The sequence below is a fragment of the Magnolia sinica genome, chromosome 9 (genome assembly GCF_029962835.1).
Source record: "Magnolia sinica isolate HGM2019 chromosome 9, MsV1, whole genome shotgun sequence".
NCBI lineage: Eukaryota > Viridiplantae > Streptophyta > Magnoliopsida > Magnoliales > Magnoliaceae > Magnolia > Magnolia sinica.
In genome coordinates, this window is record NC_080581.1 from 58,622,092 (window position 1) to 58,629,361 (window position 7,270).

At 35.1% G+C, this 7,270-nt stretch overlaps 1 long non-coding RNA gene across 1 annotated transcript; it reads right to left on the reverse strand.

The window, feature by feature from the left end:
• Positions 1-3,662: 3,662 nt before the first annotated feature.
• LOC131256343 (uncharacterized) lies at positions 3,663-5,330 on the reverse strand. Its single transcript, XR_009176763.1, has 4 exons — positions 5,260-5,330; positions 4,417-4,495; positions 4,181-4,318; positions 3,663-4,105 (listed from the first exon to the last, which is right to left on the reverse strand). It is a non-coding gene; the product is annotated as an uncharacterized LOC131256343 (long non-coding RNA).
• Between the last annotated feature and the right edge of the window lie 1,940 nt (positions 5,331-7,270).

Consider the following 7,270-nt stretch of genomic DNA (forward strand, 5'->3'; position numbering starts at 1 on the left):
ACTTTGAGAATAAAAGTTTTAGTATTTACTTTAATTTGATTAAAGTTGGAATAGACTCTATAGTAAACAACTTATACCAGTTAGACTTGATTGCCTCTCACGTCTATAATATTAATACTTTGCATGGAAATAAAGTTGGATCCAAGTGAAAGCTAGACTATGAGAATTCCTCCATGCTATGGCACAGGCGGCTATGCCATATATCTCGTGAGAGATTAGACTGGCTTGTGCGAGAAGAAATTTTGCATTCTCTAGACTTCTTTAATTATAAAGTATGCATTGATTGAATAAAAGGGAAATAGACTAAAACTAGAAAGAAAGGTACAACCAGGAATGTAGGTCTATTAAAGGTAATACATACAGACATTTGTGGACCATTCCCTACAGCTTCATGGAGTAGACACAAATATTTTATTACCTTTATAGATGACTACTCTCGTTTCGGGTACCTCTACCTTATTAATAAGAAATCAAATGCCCTAGATGCTTTCAAAATCTATAAAGCTGAAGTTGAAAATCAACTCGAGAAAAGGATTAAAGTTGTCAGATCTGACCATGGTGGTGAATACTATGGCAAATATGACGAATCAGTACGCAATCTAGGGCCATTCGCCAGATACCTACAGGATTGTGGCATTGTCGCACAGTACACTATGCCTAGTACTCTAGAGTAGAATGATGTGGCTGAGAGGCGTAATCGCAACCTTATGGATATGATACGAAGCATAGTCAGCAATTCGACATTGCCAAAATCTTTGTGAGGTGATGCGATCAAAACCGCAGTTCATATACTAAACAGGGCTCCTAGGAAAGCAGTAAGCAAAACTCCTTTTGAATTGTAGAATGGGAGAAAACTAAGTCTCCGATATCTACATGTTTGGGGTTGTCTTGCTAAAGCCAAAATTTATAACCCGCATGAAAAGAAGCTTGATCCTAGAACCGTAAGTTGTTTCTTCATTGGATACCCAGAAAGATCAAAAGACTATCAATACTCACTACAAGAAATTTCACTTTTACCTACGAAACATTTCGTAGGTAAATGATATTATTTCGTAGGCAAAGAGTTTTACCTACGAAATATTTCGTCAGTAAATTCGTTGATAAAAAGCCGTGGCTAAAGACTTTTACCGACGAAAAAATGTCATCGTCGGCAATAGTAAGACTTTTACCAACGAAATTAAAAACTTTGTTGAGACTTTTACCTACAAAGTGTTAAGACTTTTACCTACGAACGTTTTCGTAGCTAAAAACACTGAAAGAAAAGACACTTTTACCTACGAAAATTTTCATGGGGAAAATAATTGACAAATCTTTTTACCTACGAGTATTTTCGTAGCTAAAAATATTTACAAAACTTTCACCTATGAACGTTTTCGTAGGTAAAAATATTTGTCAAAACTTTTACCTACGAAAATTTTCGTAGGTAAAAATATTTGCAAACCATTTACCTACAAAGATTTTCGTAGATAAAAAATATTTACAAAACTTTTACCTGCTAACATTTTCGTAGGTAAAAATATTTTCAAAATATATACCTACGAATATTTTCGTAGCAAACAATATTTACAAAACCTTTACCTACTAACATGTTCGTAGGTAAAAATATTTTTAAAATCTCTACCTAAACTTTTACCTACGAAATATTCCGTAGGTAAAAGTCTCTTTCACAAAAAATTCCTCGTATATATTTCATCATACTCTTCCTAGTATACACCTGTTATATAACATATTTCATCGTATTCACATTCACATCCATCTAAACCCAAACTACGTAGATCCATCCAAACATAAACTAAAAGAAAAAGAAAAGCAGAGAGAAATTAAAAAAATGACGATACATTGGTAGGTTAAGAGATTATAAGAAGAATGTGTACAAGGAGATTCATATGCATGAACAGCTTGATAGAATAGAAGAGAATGTCGTCCGTTAATCATTTTGTTAAAAACAAGGAAGATTACATTGAAGCTACAAAAAATATCCTTGGTTGTTTTTTTTTTTTTTTTTAAAAGGATAACTAAATCCTCAGGTAGAAGTTTACATAATTATTGTTAATTAAAATGAGATCAAATCATTTTTAAGTGTCTACCAAATAAGGCCTAAGAATGTCCAGGATTTTGTGATTCTCAGGTAAAAGTTTACCTCGTTGTGCTCTTCTTGCCCCATTTACAGTAGTATAAGCTTGAACCCAAGATGGCCACCCCTATAAATGCTGTCACGCTGGCGAGGATCGCAGTTTTTGTTGCTTTCCTATTGTCCCCTGTTTTAACAGTGAATTCTTTTGCATTTCAGTAGCAATTCTACAACTAGCCAGCTCTGCATATCAACGTACACTTCCAAGTTTTCTTAGGAAACCCTTTATCAGACATAAAATCTAACCATTCCTTATGAAATACTATGCCAACTCTAACATCACCCGAAAAACATAAAATCTAATCATTCACTTCTTTGAATTTTTTTTTATAAATAGGTACCTACACCATAGAATTCCTTTCAATTCTTTCCCAGTATCCAAACAAATTTTCTGGATTCAACAGAATCACATTTCCCATGCCCAAATGTGACAAATAGAATCTTTCTCCAAGGATTTGGCTTCCTACAAAATCAAATCTTTAGGCCCGTTGAAGAAAAAAGGTTTGCATTCATACAAAAATGCTACTGAATAGTATATACAATATCAAATTTCAAGATTTATATTTTCAGTAAGCAAGTGATATTGAGATGAAATCTTTACCTGGGAATGCATATAGCTCATTCCTTGAGTAAAAGAACCCTGATGAGCAATCTAGCAAATTCATTTACCATAGAAACAATCAAAAGACATTATGACATTATGATAAGCTCATGCAAATAACACTCAAATCTACTATAACCATGTGATGTGAACATGATAATAAATAAATAATAATAAATCATAAGGGTCTATTCAATTCCACCTAGTTGCTAGGGCCAGGCTACACTGCGACCACATCCTTCTTGCCAGATCCATCACTAGCCTTGGCAGGTCCTATCACCCTCTCAAAAGTTCCACTTAAAGAATTATATATATATATATATATATATATATATATCTCATAACCTAAAACATATACCCAAACCGGTGTATAACCAAAAATGAAGATGTAAATTTTGGTTACCTCCAGCTGCAATGGCAAATCCATCCCCAAAAATCAATACGAAAGAAAATAAAAGGGTGTTAGTTTAAACTCCTAAAACCTCAAAATGTAGGAAACTTTTACCAATTCAAAAAATGAAGACCAATATTACTGCTCTTCTCCATTAAAAAATAACAGCGGACTTCTTCCCATTGCACGCAGGACCATTGGCTATATATTACTTGCAATCGATCATCAATAGGACAATCAACAAAAAGAGAAAAAAAATAGAGACTAAATGTAAAAGAGTCATTGTTCAAAGGGTTGTGATATTGCTATATAAAGGAAAAACTTTAGTCGTGGATGAAAGGTTCACATTCTTATATCAATGACATGGATAACATTAAAATTTAAAAATTCACAACGAATTACGAAAGTTTTGCAACAAATCAATATAAAGAGCATTGCATCTATGACCCAGATTAGATTCCCATATATAAATGGAGCTTACCTGCTTAGCTCGTTTCCCAAATACAAAGGGCATTGCATCTATGACGTTGCTTTTACCACTTCCATTCGGACCCAGTACCGCTAAAAAACTCTACAGATAACAGAAAATTCAAATGAGACAATAAACACCTGAGTCAAGATGGAGTGCACCAAGCAAAATTGTGTGAAATTCACACTCAAGTAACCAGAAAGGGACTAGATCCAGTGCCATTGGAGGCATGGGAGGTACCATGCCCCATGTCATTACTGCACATGTGACATGCATGCACTAGATCCATAAGCCAATGATAATTTGATTGGCTTATGCACCTGAACAGTGAACTATTTGGCACAAGGACAAAAAAAAAAAAAAAAAAAGAGTAATTAAAGGAAAGAGAGATATAAGACTTACGGGCACATGCACGGACTATAGATTCTACATAATCTAACTTTCTCAAAAAAACCTTCCGGTAGTCTCAACATAACGCATATTTGGCTTGCTGCGAATGGAACGAATATTAGTCTGCAACAAATTCCAGATAAGCCTCTGATCTTGAAACAAATTATCGACTGATGAAGAAATCATTCTAGCATTGACCTCAGTGAAAGGACGGTGAGGATTTGGATTGTAGCATGCAAGAACAGCCACAGCTGCTTCCCTGTATGCCAACCTCAGCTTTAACTCCTCCAGAATTTCAGTACTATCTTCTTGACCGGTTTCAAACGTACCCTTTTGCTGCAAGTGGGTAGATTGAGAACATGTGTACACAGATGAATTAGTGAAACGCTATAATTATCCATGTAAGTGGTTAAAAAACAAAACAAAACACCTACCCTCTTCAAGGCTTCCAACAGTTCTTCTCATCCAATGTAGTCTAAATCCTTTCTAGCAGTTAAAATTCCAGGTTCATTCCTACCAATCAGTTGCAAGATAGTTTTAAAAAAATCTCCTAATGGGAAAATAGAAACAATTCATTAGGAAGTAACTAAAATATATTTTGCAGCTTTGCGCCAGTGAAATCTACAGTAAAATCTGCAGTTTCTAGTAGAAGGATCTCCATTTCCTCCTCTGACAGGAAATAATACAAAGCAGATGGACCATAGGAGAAGGTAGCTTTTATGATAAGGTCCAATAACTAAGGGACCAAAAATGAGAACTAAAGAACCAGCATCATTTGAACTAGGTTCCTCTACTAGAACATGTTATGACCAATCTAGAGAAAAGCCCACATGTTATAAATAAGCAGACGTAAAATGACAAAGAAGTATGAAGGCTTATCAACATCTGTCACTGCCACAAGTTTTGAGCATGCCAAACTACATGGTTCAGTGGTTTAAATTGTTGATGTGATGCACTCAAAAAAAAAAAAAAAAAAGAAGCCAAGATTGCCAGATCCTAGTCATTGATATTTGGCCAGTTTTCTATTGAGTTCGAACTATCACTATTTTTTCTTTCTTAAATGTGTACTTCTTGGCTGGGTATTGAAGGGTTGGAATATTTCAATCTTGAGGAACTTTGGTGTGTGGGTCATCAACAGCGAAACCCATCATATTAGTGGTTTGGATAACTGAACCATGAGCCACACTAGCACAAACTCAAGGCATGAAGATCATATAAGAATTGAGGCTCAAAACAGGCTAGACTACTACTTCCTTTTTTTCCACCATCTCTATTACCATGGTGATTCATCCAGCCCACATGGGGGATGCAAGAGCACAAAATCTGAGCTCGTTGGCCATCATACCTACAGTAAGGATAAAAGAAAATCAATCTGACAGTTTATGCTTTGAAAAAAGATGGAACTATCCAATCAAATAACAAGAGAAAAAGCTGTCTTTCAAAAGACAATAACTAAATAATCAAATGATAAGAGAAAAATATCAGAACTAGCGAAAACCTTCTCATATATTTTCTAAAATTTGCAAAATTCAGAAAAGTTAATCAGGTCATGGCTTCTGTTTGTTTTTTTACTTATTGAGGTACCAAATTCATGGAAAAATAATCAACAAACGTAAACATAAAAACAGAAACAAATAAAATCATCTCAAAAACCTAGTTTTGCCTCTTGAAAATTGATACATATCACTCGCTCTCAAATTACATTCATTTGCTATATCCATCCATATGTATATGGATATATGGATGGATGTGCGTATGTGTGCCTAAATGAGAAGAAGCAAGAGCATGTCCACAAGCTATAAATCACCCTCGCCTTGTATGCAAACACATGATTCTTTTTTTCAATGGTGTAAGCAAATGCATGATTAGAACATTTAAAGCTACAAAATTTAAGAAACCGTAAATGAGAAGCGCAAGTCCCTGGATCTATACCATACACAATTCCTAACTTAGTGAATGATTTTTTTTTCCCTTCATAATGAATAGGAGAAATGATTCACACAGTCCCCTCCTTCCCACCAACCTGTCATGTTTGCTAACATCCCACCTATGAAAAGATGGACCCCACCAAATATCACCTGCTGTAAAAATCAGGTTGACCTATTTACTTAGATAGGCAACACCTGTTGGTGGACCCTGCTGATTTTTGGATGTTCTACACAAGTGACAGATTTTGTGATCACATATAATAAGAGTAATCATAGGCAAAAACGTTTTCTGGATAGTAAAATAGAAAATGTTTAAACTAAAGAAAACCCACAATCGCCACATAGGTTTGTGTACATACATACATACATACATACATACACATACATCTTAGGTATATACAGATATACATATATGCATGTGTGTATATGTATGGAATCAAGGGAGCAAGGTGAGTTTTAATTTTGTTTAAACATATGTATGTATATACATATATGCATGTGTGTATATGTATGGAATCAAGGGAGCAAGGTGAGTTTTAATTTTGTTTAAACATACATACATACATACATACATATCTGGAAAGCCCAACCCTTGTGGAAATGTCATGTTACCATCTCAAGATGGTGTATTGTAGGGTAACAAATGGGTTCAGCTGGGCCAATGCGGGCCATGATGAACTTAAGTTAAAGAGAGCACATGAGGTAAAGAACCTAGTCCCAAGCCAGCCCGGACTGCAGGCCAAAGATCGCAGCCATCCTTGTTGTCATCGCTTGGCTGGGTCAGGCCATTGACCCAGTGGGATCTACCAAATGGAAGGCTAGCAATCCTCACACGTTACAAGTGGTGCACACTTACAATTGAAGAGTTTGTTGAATCATTTCAAAGTGCCATTTACAATGATGCTGTTTGTTTCTGCATTTTGTTCTTTCTAGTTATATTTAACTGATTTGTAAATACTTATTGCTACCTTGTTTCTGCCATGAGACATGAAGCTTTTGCAGTTTAGAGGTGGATTTTTCTGGTTTTGTAGTGATGTTTTCTAGATTGGATTCTTATTACTACAAAGTGGTTTGCCTTGTTTTAAAAGATTGTTTTTGAGCTCCATTTTCCAAGAGATGAAAGACTGGTAAAAGGAGTTTTCCTTTTCCCCTTTTATTCTGTGTTGCTATGAAAGTACTGGATGCTGTACTGCTTTGATTTTTTATTTTTTTGGCTTTTCTCTTTTGAACAGATAGATGCTTTGGCCTTGTTTTCAATCAAAGAAAACAGGGTATTTTCCTTCTTGCATAGAACCTAGTTTTTCTAGATTCTGTGCTTGAAAATCCTCACATTACAATTCATATCTCATCTTATACAAGG